This window comes from Trachemys scripta, chromosome 1 (assembly GCF_013100865.1).
Source record: "Trachemys scripta elegans isolate TJP31775 chromosome 1, CAS_Tse_1.0, whole genome shotgun sequence".
Classification (NCBI taxonomy): Eukaryota; Metazoa; Chordata; order Testudines; family Emydidae; genus Trachemys; species Trachemys scripta.
Window position 1 is genome coordinate 132,698,360 of NC_048298.1, and position 13,747 is coordinate 132,712,106.

The following is a 13,747-nucleotide window of genomic DNA, read 5'->3' on the forward strand; positions in this document are numbered from 1 at the left end:
GAGTCTGGTGGCACCTTAAAGACTAACAGATTTATTTGGGCATAAGCTTTCGTGAGTAAAAACCTCACTTCTTCGGATGCATGCATCCGAAGAAGTGAGGTTTTTACTCACGAAAGCTTATGCCCAAATAAATCTGTTAGTCTTTAAGGTGCCACCAGACTCTTTGTTGTTTTTGTAGATACAGACTAACACGGCTACCCCCTGATATTTAACAAGAAGTAACTCATAAGCTGAAATGTATTGGCATAAACCTTTGTGAAAAACAAATGCATTCACCGCAATACAGATAGATTTTAAAAGGATTAGTGAACAGAAAAAGAAGCATTAATGTATTTCCAATTAACTGTTCCAACATTTCCATCAGTACCAGAATGTACAAACAGGAGTTTTCCACCACATTTCTTATCAAAATCCCACACATCCAATGATACACACACACAAGAGTTTATATATGAAGCCTTCTAGCCTTCTGACATGCTAATTACACCCTCTAAATTTGGGACTAAGCTGTGTTTCAAGACCAAATTGCTGTCTTGCATTTTTAGTGAGCCTAGTGTCAAGAGATGTTTCATGAAAGCAACTATGAAATCTTATTTCAGATACACAGAGGTTCTGGAACAGTCCTTACATTATACATATCAGGCATTATACCATGTCTTGCTCTCAACATAAGCTGAGCAAGGGAAAAAGCAAAAAGGAAGGTGACCATGATGTTCACTGTGCAGTGGGGTCCATTATTCATTAATTAGCTTTTGTCCAATTAAAGTTAATAATATCATATTGATTGCCCAGATGGTAAAGCTGACATTGTTCTCTGGTGCATTAGCACAGAGGGCAAAGGTTACCATCAAACTTTCTGTTTGAATCATCACCATTTCTTTGACTTAGGACCAGGCCTGTAGTTGCTGAGAGAGACCTCACCTTCATTAGCCTAAAAAGCTTTGTTTTCCTCAAGAGGGAATGTACAACACCCCCATCCAGTTCATCTGCCCAACAGCACAGGAGCAACAAGGACTGAAATCTTCAGGGTCTCTCCATCTACTGCCATGTGTAGGGCCTTACAAAATTCAGGGTCCATTTTGGTCAATTTCACGGTCATAGGATTTTAAAAATAGTAAATTTCATGATTTCAGCTATTTAAATCTGAACTTTCACGGTGTTGTAATTGTAGGGAACCTGACCTAAAAAGGAGTTCTGAGGGGGAGAAAGGTTGCAAGATTATTGTGGGGGGGGTATGATACTGCTACCCTTACTTCTGCACTGCTGCTGACAGCAGTGTTGCCTTCAGAGCTGGACAGCTGGACAGTAGTGGCTGCTGGCTGGAAGCCCAGTGCTGAAGGCAGAGCCACTATCAGCAGCAGCACAGAAGAGGATGTCATGGTATGGTTTTACCACCCTTATTTCTTCGCTGCTGCCTGCAGAGCTGGGCCCTGAGTAAGCAGCTGCCACTCTCCACCCTCACAGCTTTGAAGGCAGCAGCGCAGAAGTAAGGGTGGCATGGTATGGCATTGCCACTTTACTTCTGTGCTGCTGTTGGCAGGGTGCTGCCTTCAGAGATGGGCACCTGGCCAACAGCTGCTGCTCTCTGGCCACCCAGCTCTGAAGGCAACACAGAAATAAGGGTGGTGATACTGCGAACCCCCTGCAACTCCCTTTTGGGTCAGGATTCCCAATCTGAGAAAAGCTCATCTCCCCCCATGAAATCTATACAGTATAGGGTAAAAGCACACAAAAGACTAGATTTCATGGTCTGCGACACGTTTTTCATGGCCATGAATTTGATAGGGCCCTAGCCATGTGCCAGGGAACAAGATTGACAGAAAGGACCCTCTGGCCTACCATCCTGACAAACAGCAGAAAGACCTTAAGACTGTCTCCAGACAGGGGCTTAGCTCCCAGCTAGTGAAACACTCTCCTGATGACAGGCTACCTCAGCCCACTCCAGCACCAGAACAAGGTTGTCAATCCAGCAATCAAGGAATATGTGTGAGAGAGTTCAATGTACCTCAAGTCTAGCAGCCAAACAACAGGTAATAAGGACCTCCATCTTAAGGCTACATCTCCCATTCCAGAGAGACAGGCAGGTAGGTGGTGGAAGGATGGGCAGGGCACAAGTTCAGTATCAGAACACAGCTTGTGGGTGATGTCCAGGAGTAACTCTCAGACCTGGGCTCTCACCTAAGGTCAGAGGACCAGGCTGGGGGATCCCAGCAGGCTTGAGAGGGAGCTCAGCAGCTTTGTGTTCACCATATTGAGATTCTTTCCAATACTCAGAGCTCCTTCCTCCTTCTCATACTCCCCATAAGCAAATCTACATACATATGGACAGAACTCCACGTATTCCATGATTTCCCAACTGTGGAATTCATCCCTTGCCACAAAATTTTGCTCCAGGAGCTCAGCTTTTATTTTTAAAACAAATATGGTTTTAGCCGTTAGGATTGCAAAGATAACTTCAGAAATGTGAACCAAGCACGAACGGATGTACTGCGGCCTGCCTTAGGGCTTATCTGCATGGAGAAATTTACCGGTATAATTATATCACTACCAATACAGTAGAACCTCAGAGTTACAAACACCAGAGTTACAAACTGACCGGTCAACCACACATCTCATTTGGAACCGGAAGTACACAATGAGGCAGCAGCGAGACAAGAAAAAAAAAAAAAAAAGGGAAATACAGTACAGTACTATGTTAAACGTAAACTATTAAAAAGATGAAGGGAAAGTTTAAAATAAAGATTTAACAAGATAGTTAAAAGCAGCATTTTTCTTGTATGTAGTAAAGTTTCAAAGCTGTATTAAGTCAATTTTCAGTTGTTAACTTTTGAAAAAACAGCCATAACATTTTGTTCAGAGTTACGAACATTTCAGAGTTACGAACAACCTCCATTCCCAATGTGTTCGTAACTCTGAGGTTCTACTGTATAACCAGTATAACTAGAGTGCTATAATTATTTTTCCCTGTGTTGACAGGCTCTTAGACTGCAGACAGCCTGAAATGATAGCTCTGAGAGGTGTGAACTCATTGCAGCGCTCAATTCCTACAAAAAGAAGTGCCGGAATGCACAATTTAATTGCAGAGGTGCTGGCTACGCATACTGCAAAATACAGAGGGAAATAAATAACCAATAATCATTAGTTTACTTAAAATTTATCAGAAGCACGAATGCTGTTCCAGCTCCCCAAAAAAGTGCTTGGATGGCATCTGGAGCATTCTTGTATGCCTTGAACAGTGATTCAGTGCACTCATTAACTCTGTTTTTCCAAGATGCAACAGAATTCAGCAATTTTGTCACATAATTTGCCATTTTGTTCCAGCCAGGTGCCCAACATTTTTGTTTTTGTTATTGTTTGTCTCCCTACCCTGCTGGGACTTGCCTGCAGCTGTCTCTTGCTCTTCAGCTTTCCCCACAGCGGTGAATTAAATGGATTATATAGGACATCTTTCCTGTACTGCTAAATGGAGCAAGGCAGCAGGATGTCATGGAGACAGAACTGGCATCCAATTTGCAGCCATGGAATAGGGGAAACTGGAAGTGTAGGCAGGCAACCTGGGCTGTCTGGAGAACAGTGCTTCAGATGAGGCCTGGGCAATTAGGGAGATAGGCCACTGAAGTCAACTAAGCTCCCCTCTTCTATGTCACACATTTGGAAGGAGGTTCTGAGCCAGATTGCTTGGACAACAGCCTGGGAGCTGAGGCCTGGGGAGTGGAGCCAGGCTGCTTTGGAGAGCCCAGCAAACAAACATCCTCAAAAAATCACTGTTGAAAATAATCAACAATGTTTACATCAGTGAGTATTTTTAACTGTGAGCCATACATCTGGCCGGGGGAGGCAGGGCAGAAGGGGCGGGGCTAGGAATAAAGGGTATTACATGGTAGTAAAATAAATTTGCATTGCAGTAGAGTTAGGGGTTTCTGCCAGATAATTTGGGGGTTGCTGCTGCAGAAAATGGGCCCATCATGCCACAGAGTACATCGGGTCTTTTGTATGGAGTATGCATGACACACCCATATCCAGGCAATCCCTGCGGCTGCAGGATTCACAGCTGGACTGGCTCTGGGCGTGTCATATGTGCTGATGGTATGTGGAATGGGTTTTTCATCCATGGGGACATAGACAGCATCAGTCATTCACGTGGAAGAGCAGAGCACTTGGTTGAGATGGGTCTATCACATACTTGGGAGGGGGAGAGAAGCAGGTTGGGCATGTTACATGCATGGTAGTGTGGCTGTTTGGGTGTATCACACATTGTGGACAAGGAATTGAGATAGGTATGTCACATTTGTGAATGCTAGAGATGGCAGTTATGTGTGTCACAGGCAGTGGAGCCAGGCAGTGATTGGGCATACCTTAGAGGGTACAGGTTGAGAGTATTACACATGCAGGCTGGTGGGTTGGGAATGTCACACATGAGAGCAAAGGGCGGTAAGTTGGGCATATCAAATGTGTGGTGATGAAGGTCAGCCATCTGGATGTGTCACATGCAAGGGTGTCCAGAGGTAGATTGGTAGGATTGTTATCTCTGTGGGAATGTGGGGCCGTGGGATGGGTGTGTATGTCATGGTTTTGATAGTGTGTTAGATGTTAGACACGAGTGGCCAGTTAAGTGTATCATATACTCATTGTGATGCAGTGCAGTGTATTGGATGTTTCAGATGTGAGGCAGCATGGGACAGCTAATGTTTTGGGCATGTCACACATGTGAGGGAATGGAAGGCAGCATTCATGTACTGGATGCATCACACATGGGATAAAAGGTATAAGGGAGGGATGTTACATTTGTATGGATGGGCCTGGGACAGTATGTTGGGAGTATAGGTTGGTGTGAGTGGGAGTGCATGGGACAACAGATGATGCATTAGGTGTGTCATGTGACGGCAATGGGTGTCTGATGTGTTCATGTTTGGGGATATGGGTCAGGACAGTCAGTATGTTAGGTGTGTTGTATATATAGGGTAGACAATTAGGTGTATCACAAGTGTGGGTATGAGGGGAAGCATGAGAGGTGTGTCACACATATTGGTGGGCAAAGGGTTGGCTGCTGTGCTGGGTGTGTCAGAACCATTTTTTTTTTTGTATATTATATGGAGATATACTTATCTCATAGAACTAGAAGGGACCTTGAAAGGTCAGTGAGTCCAGTCCCCTGCCTTCACAGCAGGACCAAGTACTGCCCCTGACAGATTATTTTTTTGCCCTGGATCCCTAAATGGCCCCCTCAAGCATTGAGCTCACAATGCTGGGTTTAGCAGGCCAATGCTCAAACCACTGAGCTATCCCTCCCCCCGCAACAGTATTACTGTCTGACACATGGGGGAGGTGGGACGGGGTCTGTGTGTCACACCATGTCACCCAGTCTGTGTGATGGCTGTGTCAAACATGGTGGTATGTGGTGGCAGGTGTGTTGGGTGCGTCATTCACGTACAGGTAAAGGTGAGTGTGTGTCATGTCAGGGCAGCAGGATGGGTCTCTCACACTTGTGTTGGCCATGCAGGGTGGTGGGTTGGGAGTGCCCAACACTCAGGACAGTGGGGATTAGTGTGTCACATGGGACAAAAGTGTCACACGCACTTTAGCCATGTGTCTCGGTTGAGTTGGGTCAGATGTGTCCCACATGCGCAGGGCGTGCAGGGTAGCATGTCACACGCACTTAGCCTGGCGCCTCACACTCAGAACAGGCCTGTGACAGACAAGTGGGGTGACCATGAATACCATGGGGCCCGGCTACCTCTGGCTTTGCAGCTGGTGAGAGGAGAGGGGAGGGGCAGGAGTGGGCACGGCACAGAGTGACGGTTATTCCCGCCCCCGACTCTGCTGCCCTGGCGCAGTTTGGCGCGTGGGCTGTTTGAGGCAGCGCGGGCTGGCGGAGGGGGGCGGGGCCCTTTGCGCGTCTCGCGCAACCTGAGGCAGCAGCAAAGCCGCCGCTGCGCCGAGGGGGATTCTGCCCAGTGCGCGTGCTCGCCCGGCGGCCACCCCTTTCGTATGTTAGCGATCGGGGCCTCGCGCACTCCCCCTGGGCTGGCTCAGTCGGGCAGCAGCAAGCGCAGGAGGCGGCGGCGGCTCTGCGAGTGGAGCATCCGCAGCAAGGGGAGGGGGGGCGCAGCAGGGAACAGCCGAGTCCGGGCTGTCTCCTCTCCCCGTCAGAGGGGGCGGGAGACAGGGGAGGGAGGGGGCCGAGGGAAGGGGCGACCGTCACCCCCTCATCCAGCGGCGCCGAGCGACTCCTGCTCGCGGGGGGGGGCGAGTCTCCACTGGGCCCCCTCCAGCAGCCCGGCCCCCGCGCCGCCCCCCAGCCTGGAGTGCGGGCTGGGCCGGTGGGCACCTGGGGGGGCGGTTATTAGTTTCAGCGGGTGTGAAGGCCGGGGCGTGTGTGGCGGGGAGCTCAACTGCTTACTAGATGGGGGACGTTGGGGAGGGTTGATTAGCTGCCCTAATTAGCATGAATAATTTGGGGGGCTGCCGTGGATAGCTATTGCTGGGGGCATGGTCGGGAGCCTCCTTTTCTGTGGGTGGGTTAATTAGTGGCCCATTTTCTCGGGATTATCTCTCCTGTCTCTCCATCCCCCCCTGGTTTCCACTGGTTTAGTTGGGTCCCATATGTATATTTTACACTGTCCCTGGCGGAGAAGGGGAGAATTTTAAACCCTCCATCCCCAACTTTCCAACCATCACACACAATCCTGCCCGGGAGGACAGAAGCAGCGGCCAGGTTTGTGTCTTTAAAAAAACACGTTTCTTCTGGTTTGAATTTGAAATCATGCTGTGTCCTCCACCCCAGACTCGTGTCTGCTGTGATAATTCTGTATCTGCGTGGTATTTATTTGTGAACGTTAATATCTGCATTTACACACTCGTGCTTGCAGGCATCTGTGTATATTCACATGCACCAACGTGTAAACAGATATTAAAACCTTTTTGTACATAAAGATATGCAAAAATTGGGGGTGTTTTTGTATGGTTTTAATATGTTTGCATTGTATCACATACTCCTAACAAAACCCTTTTAACTGGGTTTCTTTTTCTCTTTTGTTGCCTTTTTGATTTTTAAAAGGATAATTGTATATTGTTAACTTCTGTGATCAGGCACTTATGATATATAGTGCCAAGGACGATTAAAGTGCTGTACAATCATTAATTTTATAATAATTAAACGTATTACATCATGGAAGCAAACACCTTTTAGAAATTGATTTTATCTTTTGGTTATTTGCTTCTGTTTAGAAACCACTGGGCTTTAGGGGGCTGTGATTTCATTCACATGTGCATGCTTCTGACCTTAAACATGGTTCTGTTAATCTCATTTTTGTCTTTATTACGTTTACTATGTGATATTTAAAGTGTGTAGAATAAAATTTTATTCTTTTAAAGCATAGAATTTTCTGCCTGTATTAAGATACAGATATTGACTCATCTGTATTAAACACACAATTGCCCAAGTGTAACCTCTTTGAAGACTTTTTCCTTTTAAGACTTCTAATTTCATATATTTTATGTAAATTACTTTGTTTTACTTACAGTCCCCCCAAAATTATATCCATCTGATTTTTGCTCTGCTTTTTCTTACTGTCTTGTGTGTCTCATTCTCTTTTCTCCAGGTTGCAATCTCATTCCCTGTTTAATAGGTTGAGTTTTTTAATGTCTAATATGTCTTTCTTTCCGTAGGTGTTGGTGATTCCAGACTCAGACAGTTAGGGGTTCAGTTTTGAGGAAGCAGAGACGCGAGGGGCTTATTGGATTGAATCTATTTTGCGCAGACTGCCACAGCTCTACATCAATATCCTCACTTCTCTTCCCCACCCTCCTCTCCCCCGAGGGGGGGGAGGAGCTGGGAATCACTTTTAATATCCCCCACCCCCTTCCCCAACACACCTTGGTCCCTGGGGGCACAAGCCAGGCATCACCCATTGTAGTACCAGGAGAACATAATCCTCATCGCTCCTTTCCTGGCCTTGGGGGCTCCAGCAGGACACTGCTCTCTCCCTTGGAGTGCAGATCAGAGAGGCCCTGAAAGGACTTCATTAGCACCCTCTTCTCAGGGGGCACCAAGGAAAGAAGGGTACCAGCAAGCCTTCACCTCACTGAGAGAGCCAGGACTGAAGCTCCAGTTACTGGGGGCACTGAAAGAAGCACCCATCTTTGACATCCCTTCATCTCTTACCCCTTGCTCCCCAAACCTCTGGTAAGTCATACCACATTCATTCATTCATTCAATGCTTTTTTCCCCTCCCCCACTGCTACAAGAGAGGCATGCACAGAGATTGAGAGCAGGGTGGGGGAAGGGATCTGAGAGAAGTGGCTATGTACATGGATCAGGAAAGGGGGGTTTATATCACACACCCACTCTGCAGGGGGGTGGGGGCAGGGAATAAGGACAGAGGCATGCTGGCCTCAGAGAAAGCAATGGGGAATTTATACATTATGTGCACACTAGAGAGGAGTGTAATAGCTGAGTCTATGAGAGAAAGGAGATGGATGTAACATTTTTACAGATCAAGTGGTGGGGGGAGTTAATGTTGACCAATATCAGCTTTGTAAGGCAGGGAGGCAAGGGAATGGATTCCTCACTGGAGATCAGAAACTGGGGTGTATGGGTGAAGAATGTTATCACCTACTTGCAAGCCTGGAGAGATGAGGAAAGAAAGGGGGCGGGGATGTCTGTGTCTGAGGGGGATTGTGGAGAAGGGCTGGTGATATCTTTAAGATTACTCAGTTGAAGGGAAGAGATTGAGCAGATAAAAGTAGTATGGGATTCAGTCAGAGGATCCAATTGAGTATTTGCCTATCTGCAGGAGAGGGCATACTGGGAAGGAATTGGGGGAAGGGGGTGCAGAAGGAAGATGATTTTATTTTTTATCTTGCTGCAGTCTGTTTACCAATATGCTTAATATATTCCTTCCTCCCTTGACTGCAGTGGTCTCCACAAATATCCAAAGGGGATGGGGAAGAGGGGTGTGTGAATACAGTGCTTATGCTTTCAGAGAGATGTACTTTGGATTCACCTGCCTGCATTTAAATTGTATAATGTGTATATGGGGAAGGCAGATGACATGCGGGAGTGATGGACACATTGCACTGCTGCTGTTCAGGATACCATGGACTTTATTTTTTTTTCTGATTCCATTGTTTTTGTAGTCTTTTGTTCTCTCTAAAGCCCTTGTAGCAGTCATGTTTGTACATGATGTTCTTATAAAAACTGCAACCAAGTCTTATTTTTGTAATAAAGGGACTCTACTACTTGTGGTTGTCCCTGGGCATGCCTGTTTAGCTGTAGAGACAGGAGACAGGGTTGCATTTTTTAAATTTTATTTTTAAGTAATAAATGGTCAAAAGCTTTCTTTTTAAAAAGTCCTTATCTGTGTATATATCTCTCTTATTGGATATACTCTCAATACATAACTATTTCTGTAATTTTTTTCTTGGGCGCTGATTGCCTTGGTATCTATGCACAGAAGGTAGAATTAGCTGTGTTTTGTACTTCAGTTTAAAATTGTTTTTGATAGTGTTCTCTTTTCAGCATGACATAAGGAGCAGTTCTGGTTCCATAATGTGGTCAAATACCAATCTGCTCCCCTTGCACAATAACTGTAAAATTCAGTCAGAGTCTTTCCCACCAATGTATGATGGATGGCATTTTGCTAACTGTCCCACCCTATCTTATCCCCTGACAGAGCCATAATAATGCTGATGAACTATGGGCTAACGATCTTCCTTACTGCTATTTATGACAATCTCTCAAAGGTCCTTTGCTAGTCTTGTAGCTATTGATCCCACTGTCTTAAGGTGTGGCCTCCGAAATAGGGTTGCAGAAATTGCCATCATGGAACAGGCACTTGTTCTGTTTAAAGTATAGTCCAGCATCAGCTAATTCATGATGATTTTGTGGAAAGTAAAATACCCTTCCTCTCCCCAATAATGTGCCAAAGAGAGCATAGGTGCTTTGTTAGAAATCATAAACAAGAGTGCAATGCTGTACATAGTAAAGGGCGGTGGGTGGGTGTTTTTTTTTCCTGATTACCTCCTCCTTGGGATGATCAGATTTTTCCCCCCCGTTATTGATTAACATTAAATCCCTCAAATCTGAACTGGCAGGGATCAAACAGACCTGGAGATCTATTAAAAATAGATTCTGCTCTCCAGTTATTAGCTCTGGAGTTGCTTTGGATACATCATGATGTAACTGAGACCAGGATATAACCCAAAGACTAGAAAAGAGTTAATGTGAGAGATCTTCTCCAATATCTTGTGCCCCAGACCATTCTGTAGACAGTAGGAATATACCATAACTGCAGATCACAAGCCAGATAATTGAGGCTAAATGACATTGAGTCCTAATGTTGTGAAACATCTGGAATTTCATTCAGCATTCTTGCAGGGAAGAAATTGTTTTTTTTGTTTGGTTGTTTTTTTTAATGCAGCAGCTTTTGTGACAATGGCACTTTGAGGAAAAGGGCTATGGAACAGTTTACTTCTTCACTTAGACAATCAATTCTAATTCAGCTATTTGTCAGTAATACCTAAAGGAGTTACTATTTTGACAGTTCAGTTTGCACAATATAAAATGAGTTGTTGGATTCTCATCTTCTAAAGGAAAACTCTTCACATAAAAAAAAAAAAATAGAATACCACAATTGTCCCTTTTGTTGGCTATCACTAGTCTGGAGACAAGGAATGAGTGGTCCATGGAGATTGAACTCCCCTCTTGCTCCTGGAAGTACTTCCTTATGTGCAGGGCAAGGGTGTATTGGTGGGGATAGGAAGCTTTTGCCATACCTGTTCTGAGTGTAAACAGAGGACTTCAGGTTTCTAGGACCTAAAGACAGACAGTCTGATCTGCCTACTTTCTCTTCATGCTTAGTGAATAAAAACCTTATGTGATTTGAGACAGAATAGGTGTGTTCCACTAGATTGTTGCAGGGAACAAGATGACAACCAGGGTATGTTTACACAATTAAACACCTGCGATACAGCCTCATGGCTTTTATTCCAGTTTAGAGATGTACTCTCAGGAAGACTGCAAATGAAGAGAAAAGGAGCTGGTGTGGAGTACTAGAGCTAAAAGTTGAGATGGCACTTCCATTCCATCCATAATCGAATCACTGGAGGGTTTGTAACTGATTTAATCTCTGAAGCAGATGCAGTCTGTGATTGCAGGGGTAGTCTAACTGACATTCAGTTAGCTGTTGTCCTTGATGGGTTTTTTGTTGTCACTTTTGATCAGGTAAGTGGGTTGAGCACCTGCTGAGAGATTGTTCCCAGTTTGGCCATTGTGGCTTTTAGTGCAAAGGCTTTTCAGCCACTTCTAATCTCTGAAGATGTTTAACTATCTTCTGTTTCACCTCCCCTCTCATGCATGCATATTTTGGATTTGGTACTCCCATAGACACTGCGAAAATGTTTAACACACACCCAGCATTGTCTCAGGCTGCGTGTCTGTTAGATCCAGGGGGGTGGAGTTAGTTTCCGGGGAGTAATTCTGGAAAGCATATCCTACTTAGAAGCTGATGCTGCATGTTACTGTCTGAGGTTTGGTCTACACTAGTAACTTATGTCAGTATAACTGTATTGCTCAGGGAGTGGATTTTTCACAGTTATATGCAATTATAGTGACCTAGTTCCTGGTATAGACAATGCTGTATTGATGAGATGGCTTCTCCCCTCTACATAGCTGCTGCCTCTCTGTGAGGTGGATTTCTCCTACACTGATGGGAGAAGCTCTCCCATTGGTGTAGGTAGCTTCTTCACTGAATCAGTGCAGCATGAAGCTGCATTGGTGCAGCACAGCTGCATCAGTGATGCTGCAGCCTTTTAAATGTAGACAAGCTCTGAGAGGCACATTTTCCTCAGAAAGAATATTTTTGAGAATATGGGCAGGACCCTTGAGATGCTGGCATTAATAGAACAAATTGTAATATTTTCAGTGTGTCCCTAATAACTAATTTTGACTGAGTGAAGAGTTCTAATGAGAGCTTGAAGCTGAATAGTCCAGACTGTCTTTCTGATCAGAATGCTGAAGTAATGGTGATAAGATATCTTTACACCCCTGCCTGGCCTACTTAGGATGGGAAAGAGGTAGTGATCATGTGGTATAGTGCTAGCAGAGCAGAGGACTGGGAGCTAGTATTTGTAAGTTCTGTTTCCCATCTCTGCTGGTGAATTGCTTTCTGGCCTTAGGCAAGCTACTTAACTTCTATGTCCCAGTCAGTAAAGTGGGGCTATGTCCTGCCTGCCTTACAAGGATGTGAGTCTTAATGTTTATAAATTTTATAAACCACTTTGAGATCTTCAGATGAAAGATACTGTAGAAGGAGAAAGTATTGTTTCTAGCAAGGCTGATCTATATTTGTGTAAACAATACTGCAAACTATATCTGTCTAAGACATTTCTGATGTGTATATCATCTTAATAAATAAGTGACAGTATCTAGATGGCTTTTCTCCTTCCTGTTCATGCTGCAGCTCCGCATGAGAGTTTCTTCAGGGTTTTTTTTTTTTTCTCTGCCAGCCTCAGCTTTCTTGAGAAAGGAAGAGCTGAAATAATCAGGGAAGAGATGGCTGAGTGTCTGCAGCTTTCAAGGGTGGAAGGGGTGTTAGGTTGGGAAGAAGAGATTTGAGAAACTTGGCAGAGGAACTGAGGGGCACATTGTTGGCAAGAAGGAGTAGGAAAAAAGCACAGGTGAGAGTACTTGACACTGGTTTTGATACTGGGGCAAGGGGATGAGAATAGGGTATGTCTATGTAGGGAAAAAGAGTGAAGTAGCTGGTGCATGTTAGATACTCTGTACTAACTTACTACGTGGACACTCTCACTGCATGGAGTGTCTTTGTGCATGTTCGCTTAATGCACTTTGGAAGTGTACTAAGCTAAACTGCCTGGGAGCACTGTTAGTGTGTAGTAAGTGTGTCCATATGGGGAATTAGTGTGGGAGTAACAAGTGCGCTTTAAATTCACACTCTAGCTTAGTGTGCACTAACTTCCCTGTGTAGACAAGTCCCTTGAAACACATGCTGAAGATCTGTAATGGCTTCTTATTGACATGGTCTTTAAAATCCAAACATTTGTCTGTTGTATTCTTTACACACTTAATGCTCTATGGCTGGATTTAAAATGAGATGGGTTTGCATTTCTGATGGACATAGCATGCTTTTGAGGAGAGAGACAGTAAGTGGTCAGTTTCTGTCTGTCCATAGTAAGGACATGTTTGTAGGGAGCAGAAAGGAGGATAAATTGACTAGAAACCTTCTGAACTTGGCTTTTCCTTTGTTCTTATATTCTGCTATTTCTGAATAAGCACTGGAAGAGGATATATAGTTAAGTACGTAGCCAGCAGAGCTTCAGTAACCTGCTAGCCATAGAAGGAAACCTTAACCTACTTCCCAGAGGCTAATATGAAAGATAAAGTAGGGCAGGGTTGGGGAATTGTGAGCCAGTGAGGCCCAGGCATAAGCGCAGACCTCCCCTGCCCCTTGCACCTTTTGGTGCTTGGAAGGAGAAATTATTGTTACTGGGGTGCTGCGGACACTGCTTTGGGACTTTTGTATTGTAACTTCTATCTACCAGGGGTATAAAACTTGAATCCTGCCCCCTTCACTCCAAACACCTTTTCACTGCTGGAAGGAGAAGGTGCTCCCTCTCTCACTTCTGCAAGAACTTCTTGTCTGCCATAGGGGGAAGGTCTGCTCCTTTACTTCCCCTCCCCCAGCAGTTGGTTTTGTCCTTTCTCCTGCATAAAGAGCTCTGGTCC

At 45.0% G+C, this 13,747-nt stretch overlaps 1 protein-coding gene across 1 annotated transcript in view; it reads left to right on the forward strand.

Annotated features, from left to right (window-relative positions):
• The first annotated feature begins 5,921 nt into the window (after positions 1–5,921).
• The window catches only part of RIMKLB (ribosomal modification protein rimK like family member B), a 73,094-nt gene continuing 65,268 nt past the window's right edge, over positions 5,922–13,747 (forward strand). Inside the window, exons 1-2 of the mRNA XM_034786055.1 lie at positions 5,922–6,715; positions 7,669–8,185. The gene's annotated coding sequence lies outside the window, so the exon portion shown is untranslated. The remainder of the gene's footprint in view (positions 6,716–7,668; positions 8,186–13,747) is intronic.